General features: G+C 37.4%; 1 protein-coding gene across 2 annotated transcripts in view; it reads left to right on the top strand.

The window, feature by feature from the left end:
* Nucleotides 1-12,815, top strand: part of GUCY1A2 (guanylate cyclase 1 soluble subunit alpha 2) — a 405,388-nt gene that overhangs the window by 263,580 nt on the left and 128,993 nt on the right. The window lies entirely within an intron of this gene.

The following is a 12,815-nucleotide window of genomic DNA, read 5'->3' as shown; positions in this document are numbered from 1 at the left end:
CAGGTAACTAGGTCCTGGGGACCTCTGGTTGCAGGCCCCTGGGCATTCCGGAGTTGGTGTGTTGGACTGCTGCTGGGCAAGACCAGGGCCACTAGGGTTCTTGGGCTGGTGCCTACAGATGGGTGTGTGGAGTCTCTGCCTGCAGGGCCCTGGGGTCCTCACCCTATTCCTCATGGCCTGGTGTGCAGGACTGTATCCTGGGCCCTCTGGGGAACAAGGCTGTGTCTCAAGGAAGCTGTAGGCTCGGGGGTCTTCACAGAGCTGGCCTGCTATTGAGCAGTGCTTTGAGCAGTGCTGTTTCCCCGTCAGCCAGCTGCTTGACCTGAGGTGTCCCAGTTACCAGGGCAGACATGTTGATGGGAGGGCTCGGCTCCAGGGATAATAAGCTTGAAGGATGCTTCCAAAATGGTGGTTTCCAGCACCAGTGACTTTATGGTAAACAAGCTCCCAAAACTGGCTGCCACCAATATCTATGTCCCTAGGGTATAAGGTACAGTCACCTCCTGACTCTGAGACACTCTCCGAGATCAGCAGGTGTGTATGATCCTGGCTGTCATTAAATTACTGCTTCTACCCTAGGTCCCAGAGTGAGATTTTCTGTGTGTGCTTTAAGAGTGGAGCGTCTGGTTCCCATAGTCTCTGCTGCTCCTGAAAGTAACTGCCACTCACCTTCAAAGCCAAACTTGCTCAGGGCTCATCTTCCCAGTGTGAGACTCCTGGTCTGGGACTCAGAAACCTCGCTCCTTGGGGAGAACCTCTGCATTTGTAATTATTCTCCCATTTGTGGATTGCCTACCTCCCATTTGTGGGCCAGGAAGAAGTCAAGGATGCCCATTCTTGGCACTTCTATTTAACATATTATTGGAATTCCTAGCCACAGCAATCAGACCAGAAGACAAAATGTAAGGTATCCAAATGGAAGGGGAAGAGGTAAAATTGTCACTATTCCAGATAATACAATACTTTACATGAAAACCCTAAAATCTCCATCTCAAAATTATTGGAACTAATAAGTGAATTCTGCAAAGTTGCAGGATACAAGATTCTATACAGGAATCTGTTGCATTTCTATATACTAATAATGATCAATCAGAAAGAAAATAAAAAAAGAAATCCTGTTTAAAATCACATAAAGAAATTAACTTGACTAAGGAAGTGAAAGACCGATACTCTGAAAACTATGAAACACTGATGACAGAAACTGAAGATGATACGCCAAATTGGAAAGTGGAGTGTTATAGCCCCCTACTATTATCATGTTTCTCTCAGTTTTTTCTTTCTTGTCTGGTAATGTTTGCCTTATATATTTAGGTTCTGTATTTGGGTGCATTTATATTGACAATTGTTATATCTTCTTTATGGATTGATTCCTGGATTGTTAGATGGTGTCCTTCATTGTCTCTTGTAATAGTCTTTATTTTAAAGTTTATTTTGTCTGGTATACATATTGCTGTCTTGGCTTTTATAGGTTTCCATTTGCATGGAATACCTTTCTGCATCTATCCTCTCACTTTCAGTTTGTATGTGCCTCTAAATCTGAAGTGACTCTCTTCAAGGCAGCATATATGTGGGTCATTTTTTTTTTAAATCCATTCAGCCATTCTCTGTCTTTTGGAGACATGGTTGGAGCATTTAGTTGGCTTACCTTTAAAGTAACTATCAGTATGTATGTTCTTATTGTCATTTTATTAATAGTTTTGGATTTGTTTTTGTAGGTTTTTTTTTTTCCCTTTTCTTCTTTTGTTCTGTTCTCTTCTGATTTGTTGACTATCTCTACTGTCAGGTTTGGATTTTTTTTTTTTTTGAAGGTATATCTATTATACAGTTTTGGTTTGCAGCTGAAATGAGGTCTTTGTATAGCAATCTATATATAAACATGATTAAGTTACTGTTCTGTTAATTTCAAATTCATTTTAAAAACCTTGCATTCATGTTGTCCTCTCCTTACAATTGCTATTTTTGATGACTTTGATAGTTTAGACAATTTAAAATTATATTTTGCACACAATTATTTTGAATATTCCTTAACTACTTATTGTGGCTATAAGTGATTTTACACTTTTATCTTTTTTCATTCTCTACTCACTTTGTGTGTGGATGACTTCCTGTCTTTACTGTATGTTTTGTTTTACCAGTGAGCTTTTTCAGCTCACATTTTCTTGTCTCTCTTTACGGACTTTTTCACCTGGAAATTTTTGTTTTTAGTTTGTTATAAACCTTGTTTGCTGGTGCTGAACTCTGGGACCCCTATAATGTGAATGTGGGTTAGATGTTGTCCTGCAGGCCTCTTAAACTGCTCTCATTTCTTTTCATACTCTTTTTTTCTTTTTCTTTTCAGCGGCAGTGATTGTCACTACCTTTCTTCCACTCACTCATCTGTTCCTCTGTATCATTTAGTCTAATTTTGATTCCTTCTATTGTATTTTTCATGTTAGTTTCATCTCTGTTCTTTTTTTCCCTCTTTGTTAAGTCTTCTAACTTCTCACAATGTGCTTCCATTCTTCTCCCAAGCTCTTTGATCATCTTTATGATCATTACTCTGAACACTTGCTCAGATAGGTTGTCTCTCTTGACTTCACTTACTTTTTCTTCTGGGGTTTGATCTTGTTCCTTCATCTGGTACTCTCTCTTCTGCTTCTTTTTTGTTGTTGTTAATAAGTTGCCATTTGTATATTTATGTATGTGGTACATTGGTACCTTTCCCAACCTTGCAAACACAGCCTTCAGTAGGAGACGTCCTATATTTCCCAGCAGTGCACCCCCTTCTTGTCACCAAGTTATATGCTCTAGGGATTCCCCTTGAGAGGACTGTGGGTCCTTCTGTTGTGGCAGGCTAAATATGTGGGGGTCTAGTAGTCTTCAGGCTACTAGCTCAGTGAGTTGCCAGGTCCTGCCTTGTGTGGATGCTGCTGGACGTTGTTTAATGGGGCCTGGCCATGAGGTGACTGGCTGTAGAACCCTGTGGAGCCCCAGGGCTGGTGCTAACTCCCTGTTGAGCTGAGTCAGGGTCTTGAAGATTCTGTGGTTGTTGCTCATCCACTGTCAGGCGAAACCAGGTCCTGGGGCTAGTGTTGGACTATTGGCAGGCAGAACTGGTCTCTGGAGTCCAGGATCACAGAGCTCATTGTAGATTGTTGGTGGTGGTGAGTGATGGTTCCTGACAGTTTGGTATTTGCTCCATGGTGTTCTGAAGTTTGCACTGGCCTGCTAGTGCACTGGGCCCATGTCTAGCTGGTCCCAGGGTTGGGTATGTCCTGCTGTGAGTGGGAGGATTTCTCAGGTTGTGAGATCATAGTTTTGTTGCATCTTATAGCCGCTCTTTGGTTAGTGAGACTGGTCTAGTGGCTAATACAGGATTCTAGGAGGGAAGTGCCAGTGCCTGCCGACTGGTGGCTGGGACTTGGTCTTGATCCTCTGGTGGTCAGGGCCATATCTAGGGGCATGTCTGTAGGTAGCTATGGGTCAGGAAATCTTTAGGAACCTTTCTGCTGATGAGTGGGACTGTGTCCCTGACCAATTAGTTGTTTGTCCTAAGGCATCCCAGCAGTTCCCTACAGGGCAGCTGGGTTTTCAGCATGGCCAGGTCAGGGCACTAATGAGTCACAATGGCAGCTACCAGTAGTATTGTTCATATGGTAGAATGTTCTCAAATATGGTTTCTACCAGTGTCTAATGTCCCCTGGATGAGCCACAGCCTCCCCCACCGTTTCTTGGGAGACATTCCAAGTCCAGAAGCTCTATCTGGTCCAGGTTCCTATTAAATTATTGCTTTGCCCAAAGTCCCAGTGTGCATGAGATTTTGTATATATCTTTTAAGAGTGAAGTCTCTATTTCTCTCAGTCCTTTGGGACTCTCAAAATTAAGCTCCACTGGAATTCAAAGCCAAATGCTCTGGGAATCATCCCCCTGGTGCAGGACCTATTGTCCAAGGGTGTCTAATGTGGGGCTCAGAACTTTCATTCATGTGAGAGAACCTGTGCAATATAATCATTCTCCAACTTGTGTGTCACCCACCTTGGGGTATGGCATTTGATTATATCTCAAGTCCACCCCTCCTATTCATCTCATTGTGGTTCTTTCTTTATGTCTTTAGTTTTAAAAGATTTTTTTTCTTACAGCTTCCAATCATTTTAACTGATGATTGTTTTGAAGCTAATAGTGATTTGGGTGTGTTCATGAGAGGAGATGAACCAGGGTCTTTCTGTCTACCACCTTGGCCACTTTCTGACTAATGTCCTCATAAAATGTGAAAATTTGTTCACAGGGACAGACATGTACATAGAGAGAGCACCATGTGAATGTTATGCTAATGCTGCCACAGCCAAAAGTTAGGAGAGGTAAGGCCCCGGCCCCACCAACACTTCGATCTTCGGCTTCTAGTTTCCAGAACTAAGACAATAAACCTCTGTTGTTCCGACCACTCGTTCTGTGTTAATTTATTACAGTAGCCCTAGAAAACTAATACAGCCTGTATTCATTGTTATTAAAGCTTAAATTTTCTGCAGGACAATAGTAGATGATGAGTTATAGAGTTCTAAAACTACTTACAGCCACTGAAAGCCAGGCAATTTTAATTAAACTTACACTTGTTTATTATATATTGTTGACTGTTCTGAGTACATTGTAAATGTTTATCAATGTGTATTTTAATAACAATATTATTAGTTAGGTTTAATTACTATTTCCATTTTAAAAGTGTGGAGTCAGTTTGATCATGCCATTTATTTCTGAAAGCAGGAAAACATTTACGCAAACATTATAGAACAGTGCAGAGATTCTTAGGTCTGAAATAGAAGAATTTCCTGAAGGTTTCCCATAACACATGTACTCATTACAATTTATAGAAGTCCCTTTTATGGTGAGAGTGAAATATGTAGGAAAATATGTAAGGTATACATACCTAAGGTGAGAACACCCATGTTATAGTCCCATCTCTATGTTTCCTTATCTATAGACCTTGGACACATCACTTAACTTTTTTTCAATTTCCATTCTTACACTTAAACAAGCTGGCTTACTATGTAATTAAATCAGGTATATTTACATTTAAAAATAAACATCAAAAAGGAATAAATAACTTACACTGAAGATTTTCAGTTTTGGGAGGAATATCTCCTTAATATCCCCCCCTAAATAAATGTATTAACTTCTACAGTGTTTGTGAACATTTGTATCTAAGAAGCCATTTAAATAATTTATAGTACACTTAAAAATGACTTATACTTTAAAAGTTTTGACATCATGTTACTGGAATATAAAATGCACATGTAATTTAGCTTCAATAGGATAAAAAAACATATGAAGTTACAATTCATGCTGATTCAAGTTGGATAAGCATAAAACCAACCAGTCCTTTAAGCAAAGCTTTGGATTCATACTTAAAAGATTCAACTATATGTTGATCTCAGGACCAATCCTAAATTCACTGGTCTCATAGAATTGTAAATGGGAATGATGGTGACTGTAATTGGGCTGAATGGGAAAGAATCATGGTGGATTCTTTTCATCAAGATCCTAGCATGAAGTAGGTGTAAGCCTAGACCACATCGCAAATGTGTGACGGAGATGGCTGAAACTGATCTTTTACCAGGACCTGGCATATTAGTCAAGATTAATAATGCTAACTGCTATAAGAATCTTCAAATCCAAGTCCGCTAACTATGTAAAAATTTATTTCTTGCTCCCATCATAGGTCGGGGGCAGGTTAAGTGTCTTCTGAGCAGTCTTGCTGCAAAAGAGACTTTGGAACCCAGGCTCCTTCTTCCACTTCCCCCATCTTTGACATGTGGCTCTCATGGTAGTAGAGGAAAGAGTAGAGAGGACTGGAGAATTATAAGGAGTAGGTTCACATTCCAATTATCACAATTCAGATGCACAGCCTTGACTTCACTAGACCCTGGTCATTCCCCCTTTGCTCTCTGTTGTAATCATACTGGTCCTTCATAAATGCCCCAAATATGCTATGCTCTTCTTTCTCTCTGGGGATTTGAATTTTCCTTTACTCATCTTGGAATACTTCCCTTGTCATATTCCAAAAACTATTATATTTTCCACTATGATAGGCAGCTTCCAGGGCATGTTTCTTCAGCTAAATGCTATTGTCTTGACAAGGAATTCTTATACATTGTTCATGTTCATGGGGAAGTTTACAAGACACATTCTGATAATGCATGTCTGAGACATTTTGCCAATTCAATGTCAACCTTCATTGTGTTATTTTAATTATTGTATCATTTTGTATGGTTTGTGAAACTTTTTTTTTAACTGACTGATCATAAACCATTTAAGTAGAAATGAATTTATAAACATGAAATTTGCTTATAGCTTTTCACTGTTACTGAAAATAATTTGAAAACCATGCCTATGTAATATAGCCTCATAAATTATAACTATGATTTCTCTAACATAATTGCATTATTATTATTTCATATTTGTAATATCTCTCTGGCACCAACCAAATCATCATTATCTTATTTCATAATGATTAATAACAGTAACAATAATAACTGAGAGAAATTGAATGAATGCGTATGTGAGTATTAGGCTAAAATTTTATATATATTATTTCATTTAAACTTTATCCTAATGCTGTTCTGTAAAATTGCCTTTATTCCATCATTACATTTCATCATTGCAGATGATGTTACTAGATCTCTGAGAAGCCATGTGATCCACCTATGGTGATTCAGCCAGTGAGTGGTGAAACTAGGCTTTAAACCCTGAACATTTTGTTTCAAAAGCTCTCACTCCTTTCAGCTCTTTACACTATGAAAAGAACACTGAGTCAGGCAGTTCAAGACTCTCTAACTTAACTGTGTGATCTCTGGCCACTCACTCAACCTTCCCTGGTCTTAGCTACTTCAATTATAGCAACTTTGTGTGCAGCTTACACTGTCAAGAAGACAAAATGCAGCAATATCTGTGGAAGCATTTTGAAAATGCTATGTGTTATAAAACTAAGGGACAATTAAGAGATATTATTGGGTTCCAAATAGGATTTGTCAAGCAGACCTTTGGCAAACATTTGTAGGAGACTCAAATACCCAAATTGTATAACAAAATTACATAATTCCTCTCATAAAATGTAGCACCATGCCAATGAAAAAATGTAATTGATCCTTTTACATCTTGAATGTGTCCACAGATATGAAGGAAAGTGATTTATAAATTTGTTAAAACAAAACTGTCTATAACATTTGTTGAAACAGTTTTGTGATTTACCTTTGATTAATATATTCATAGGTAATTTGGTGGTCTTGTTCCTGTCCAAGCTTTAAGTCATCTCTGAACTTCATATTTCACTCTTTGTTTTATGCAAAGCATTCTTTCTGACAGTCTACACTGTGGCTGTGTATATCAAGAGGTCTGGTTCAAGTCCTTACCCTTTACCAACTTGGCTTGTTATTCCATGCAATCTGTCTTTCATTTCCATCCCTTATTTTCTTTATTTATACTTCATTTACAATTAGATTGTGTAAGATGACATTTGAGACAATAATTCCTGTCTAGCGAAATTTCAGGATCACATGTACTCTTTATTTTAAAAAAAATCAATTTCTGAGTTCAACAACAAGGGGTTCTGGTATAGGAGGCTTGAGGTAGTTTCAAAACCCACAGGTCACCTAATACTTATCAAAGGCTCATTTGTGTCAGATATCATACTCAACATGGTAAACAGGCCTGTATTTAATTATTTCATTACAATTATTTGAGGTAAATACTACTATCATTTACATTATGACCTGTTCTAAGTTTTTAACTGCCTACTCCTTGCTTATAGTCTCTTGGTGCTAATCTTTCTATGTTCAGTTCAGTCACTCAGTCGTTTCCAACTCTGCTACCCCATGGACGACAGCTTGCCAGGCTTCCCAATCCATCGCCAGCTCCGCGAGCTTGCTCAGACTCATGTGTATCCAGTCAGTGATGCCATTCAACCAGCTCATCCTCTGTTGCCCCCTTCTCCTGCTGCCTTCAGTCTTTCTCAGCATCAGAGTCTTTTCTAATGAGTCAGCTCTTTACACCAGCTGGCCAAAGTATTGGAGCTTCAGCTTCAGCATCAGTCCTTCCAATGAATATTCAGGGCTGAGTTCCTTTAGGATTGAGTGGTTTGATCTCTTTCTTGTGCAAGGGACTCTCAGGAATCTTCTCAGCACCACAGATTCGAAAGCATCAATTCTTTGGCGCTCAGCCTTCTTTATGGTCCAACTCTCACATCCATACATGACTACTGGAAAAACCATAGCTTTCACTATATGGACCTTTCCCAACAAAGTAATGTCTCTGCTTTTTAATATGTTGTCTAGGTTTGTCATAGCTTTGTTTTAATTTAAAAGGAGCAAGTGTCTTTTAATTTCATGGCTGCAGTCACAATCTGCAGTGATTTTGGAATCCAGGAAAATAAAGTCTGTCACTGTTTCCATGGTTTCCCCATCTATTTGCCATGAAGTGATGGGACCAGATGCCATGATCTTTGTTTTTTGAATGTTGAGTTTTAAGTCAACTTTTTCACTGTCCTCTTTCACTTTCATCAGTAGGCTCTTTAGTTCCTCTTCACTTTCTGCCATAACGGTGGTGTCATCTGCATATCTGAGGTTATTGATATTTCTCCCAGCAATCTTGATTTCAGCTTGTGCTTCACCAGCCCGGCATTTTGCATGTTGTACTCCACATAAGTTAAATAAGCAGGGTGACAATATACAGCCTTGATGTACTCCTTTCCCAATTTGGAATCAGTCCATTGTTCCATGACCAGTTCTAACTGTTGTCTCCTGCCCTGCATACAGATTTCTCAGGAGGCAGGTAAGGTGGTCTGGTAGTACTATCTCTTGAAGAATTTTCCACAGTTTGTTGTGATTCACACAGTCAAAAGCTTTAGCATAGTCAATAAAGCAGAAATAGATGTTTTTCTGGAACTCTGTTGCTTTTTCAATGATCCAATGGATGTTGGCAGTTGGATCTCTGGTTCCGCTGCCTCTTCTAAATCCAGTTGAACATCTGGAAGTTCATGGTTCACATACTGTTGAAGCCTGGCTTGGAGAATTTTGAGCATTACTTTGCTAGCGTGTGAGATGAGTGCAATTGTGCAGTAGTTTGAGCATTCTTTGGGACTGGAATGAAAACTGGCCTTTTCCAATCCTGTGGCCACTGCTGAGTTTTCCAAATTTGCTGGTATATTTAGCGCAGCACTTTCACAGCATCATCTTTTATGATTTGAAATAGCTCACCTGGGATTCCATCACCTCCGTCACCTCCACTGCACCTTTGTTTGTAGTGATGCTTCCGCAGGCCCACTTGACTTTGCATTCCAGGATGTCTGGCTCTAGGTGAGTGATCACACCATTGTTGTTATCTGGGTCATTAAGATTTTTTTGGATAGTTCTGTGTATTCTTGCCACCTCTTCTTAATATCTTCTGCTTCTGTTAGGTCCGTGCCATTTCTGTCCTTTATCTTTCCCTGTAATTGTGTCTTTACTTGTAAATAAATAACTGCTGTATATTCTGAAGCTGACATTCCCGTCACTCAGTTTTTTTGTTATCTAAATCTTGTGTTCATTATTTGCTTTTGTTCATAACTTGAGTTTAATCATATCAAGAATCTTGAGAGCCTAAGATGGGGAAATTTTAGGTGTCAGTTGACTGAAGACCTCTCTAATTCTCTCTGAGGATGGATCTTCAAGTCACGAATCTCTGACTAGGCTCTCTAATCTTACAAATGTTCCAAGTCTCAGAATTCCAATAAAAGTATCCTTTCCACATGACTCTCAGGACAACCTTGTTTCTCTCTGCTCCTGTTGGGGGTTCAGATCAAGGTTTCAGTTTTTGTTTGTTTGCCTTGTTTTAATTTGTTTGTTCCTTTTGCTAGTCCATGTATATGGAAACCTCTGCCTCTTAAGAGATGACTCATAAGTATTTTTTAAAATAAGTATTTAATTGTTCTACAGCAAGAGGGTCCCACAACCCTCCATAACCTGTTATTTCTTTTTTTAATATATATATAATATATATATCTTCCCCTTTTAATATACATTATATTTATTATATATAATATATCTTTGCCTTTGTTATTATATATATATCTTCCCCCTTTTTAATATATATTATATAATATATATATATTATATTTTATATATATATATATACACACACACATATATATATATATATCTTCCCCTTTGTTAGAATATATGCTCCATGAGGGCAGAGGGCAGAGACCATAACTGTCTTAACCTCAACTCCATCTTTAGAACTGAGTAAAGTTCTTATACTTAATATTTTCTTAAACTTTCTATGGCATTGTTAAAAGAAAAAAACATGTGATCCAAGTATTAAATAGTTTCTTGCCCACAAACAAATGAGAGATAATACTTTTACCAAATGATGAATCGAATATTGGAGTCACAAATTTTACTTCAGAGCTATGCTGTTTAGTCCATTAGCCAGGTGTGGCTATAGGTATTTTAATTTAAATTAATGAAAATCAAATACAATTTAAAATGTCACTCTTTAGTCCCACTAACCATATTTTCCATTGTTACAGATACATCTATTGGGAACAATCCTCTGTGTAAAAATTTCAGTCCTCTGTATAAAAACTAGATTCTGCAGCTCTTCATAGAAAGTTCCTTCTCTACACTAATCTCCTTAATTCTGCTTAGTCAACTGCCAGGATTCACAGCATTGAATAGGGTTTTACCAGCTTTGCCATCCAAGCCACCAGTGAAGTCCTAATATATTTTTAAAACCATCATAATATTATAAAGTAATTATACTTCAATTAAAATAAATTAATTAATTTTAAAAAGAAATTATTTTATTCTGTCAGAAATTTCAAAAAAATGAACTATGTCATATAAATGTCAGGAATATATTTATGGGTTTTTTGAGATGGAATATAACATATTCCATTTAACTTCTTTGTAAGTTAAAGAAAAAAATATTTTTTACGTATAGCAAATAATATAATATTATTTATGCCTATATACATATACTGATTGATATTTGAAACAAAAAGAGGTGGAAGCAAAGGCAGAAAAGAAAAAGGTCAATTTATAATAGGAAATGTGAAGGTTAATACATAGGGAAAAAAAGAGAAACAAAAATGAAGAACCAACAAGAAAATGAAGTAACCAGTGATGACAAAGAAAGCCAGGCAAGCAAGAGAGATAAAGAGTAAATGAAGATAGGATGTTGAAAAAGAAAACAAAAGAGTAAGTCCAAAGAACAAAGGGAAGAAGGCAGAAAAAAGCAAGATGTAGAAGAAAAAGAAAATAATTAGAAAGAAATGTGAGGAGAAAGAGACCAGATGGAGGTCTAACTATATGAGCATCAGAGGTTTGATTTTACCTTAAATCTTAAGAAAAAAAAAAATGATTGTACTAATTTTCAAGCTATGAGGTTGTACATTTCATGTATCTTCTTTATTGGACTTCTATTAGTATAACAAATACATATCATTAACAACCCCCCCAAAAAGCATACCCAGCATATATGAAATAATCTGGAAATACTTTTTAGGACAACTGCTTTCTTTGTATTCAAACAATAGCCTGCAGTCTTTTGATAGCCCATCTTAAATAGGGAATTGAAGTGTTTCTTCATTCTATTCTATGGGCTATATTGTTGTGTCTCTCATTTCCATAGTGTGATATCTTTTAAAAGGGGAACCTTGTATTATCTTTTTATGGTTATCAGCCAGGGCAGTATTGATAAATAGAAAACACTCAATAAACACTTCAATGAATAAATTATGTATAAAATGATGAAATACTAAACATTAGCAGACTTTGTATATAAAATGAACGTTTTGTTTCATAAAATTTATGATATGAAACAAGGATTCATTTTTTCCTTATATAGACTAGATCTTGGTAAATGGTGCAGGGGGAAAAAAGTAAAATATTTTCAGGCTTAGAAGTCAAAATCTCTGTAGTTTTACCCATGTTTGTTCTATGCCTCCAATTTCATCAACTAACCTAACTACTTCATGCTATGAAGATTTAAAAAATAAATAAATTTATTGAGCACATTCCTGCAATTGTGGAAAGTGACATAAATAAAACTGATACACAATCTCAGTTGGTCAATTTGTAGGCAGTCTTCTTCAGGGCTTCCCAGGTGGCGCTTGTGGTAAAGAACCTACCTGCCAGTGCAGGAGACGTGAGACATCAGTTTGATCCCTGGGTCTGAAAGATCCCCTGGAGGAGGAAGTAGCAACCCACTCCAGGACAGAGGACAGAGGAGCCTGGCAGGCTACAGTCCATGGGGTTGCAAAGAGTCAGACAAGGACTGAAGCAATTTAGCACTTAGCACTCTCTTCAGGTAATTACAACTAGCTTCCTCTTGAGATGTGCTGAAATATCCTATCTTAACCCAAGTAAGTATATTTGGACAAATATAGCCTAAGGCCACCTTCCTTTCCTGCTGGTATTCATCTGCTCTTAGTGTTCCTTAGGGCGTTAAGCTAAGATAGCATGAGCCAGTGTTCATGAAGATTTTCATTAAACATCAATTCTCCAAATTCTCCAAAAAACACAGAAGGGAGGGATAGATTTAAATTACTATATATTCAAATTTTTTATCTTACTAACTGGGTTTCTTTAATACTATCCTGACTTGGGGAAGGGGGCTACTTTTAGCTTATATTGAATATGCTAGTTAATTGGTAGTCATTTTCTGCTAATACTTAATGAAATCTAGCTTAAATTTTTATTTTTAAGACCAAATGAATTGTCAACTAATCTAGTCAGTGCAAGAACCAATATACTTTAATAGGACTACAACAGGTGAAAAAAAATGACTTATATAAGACTAAACAA

The sequence above is a fragment of the Odocoileus virginianus genome, chromosome 10 (genome assembly GCF_023699985.2).
Source record: "Odocoileus virginianus isolate 20LAN1187 ecotype Illinois chromosome 10, Ovbor_1.2, whole genome shotgun sequence".
In the NCBI taxonomy this organism is placed as follows: domain Eukaryota; kingdom Metazoa; phylum Chordata; class Mammalia; order Artiodactyla; family Cervidae; genus Odocoileus; species Odocoileus virginianus.
The sequence above is the reverse complement of the archived record's forward strand: the minus strand, read 5'-3'. Positions and strand labels throughout refer to the sequence as shown.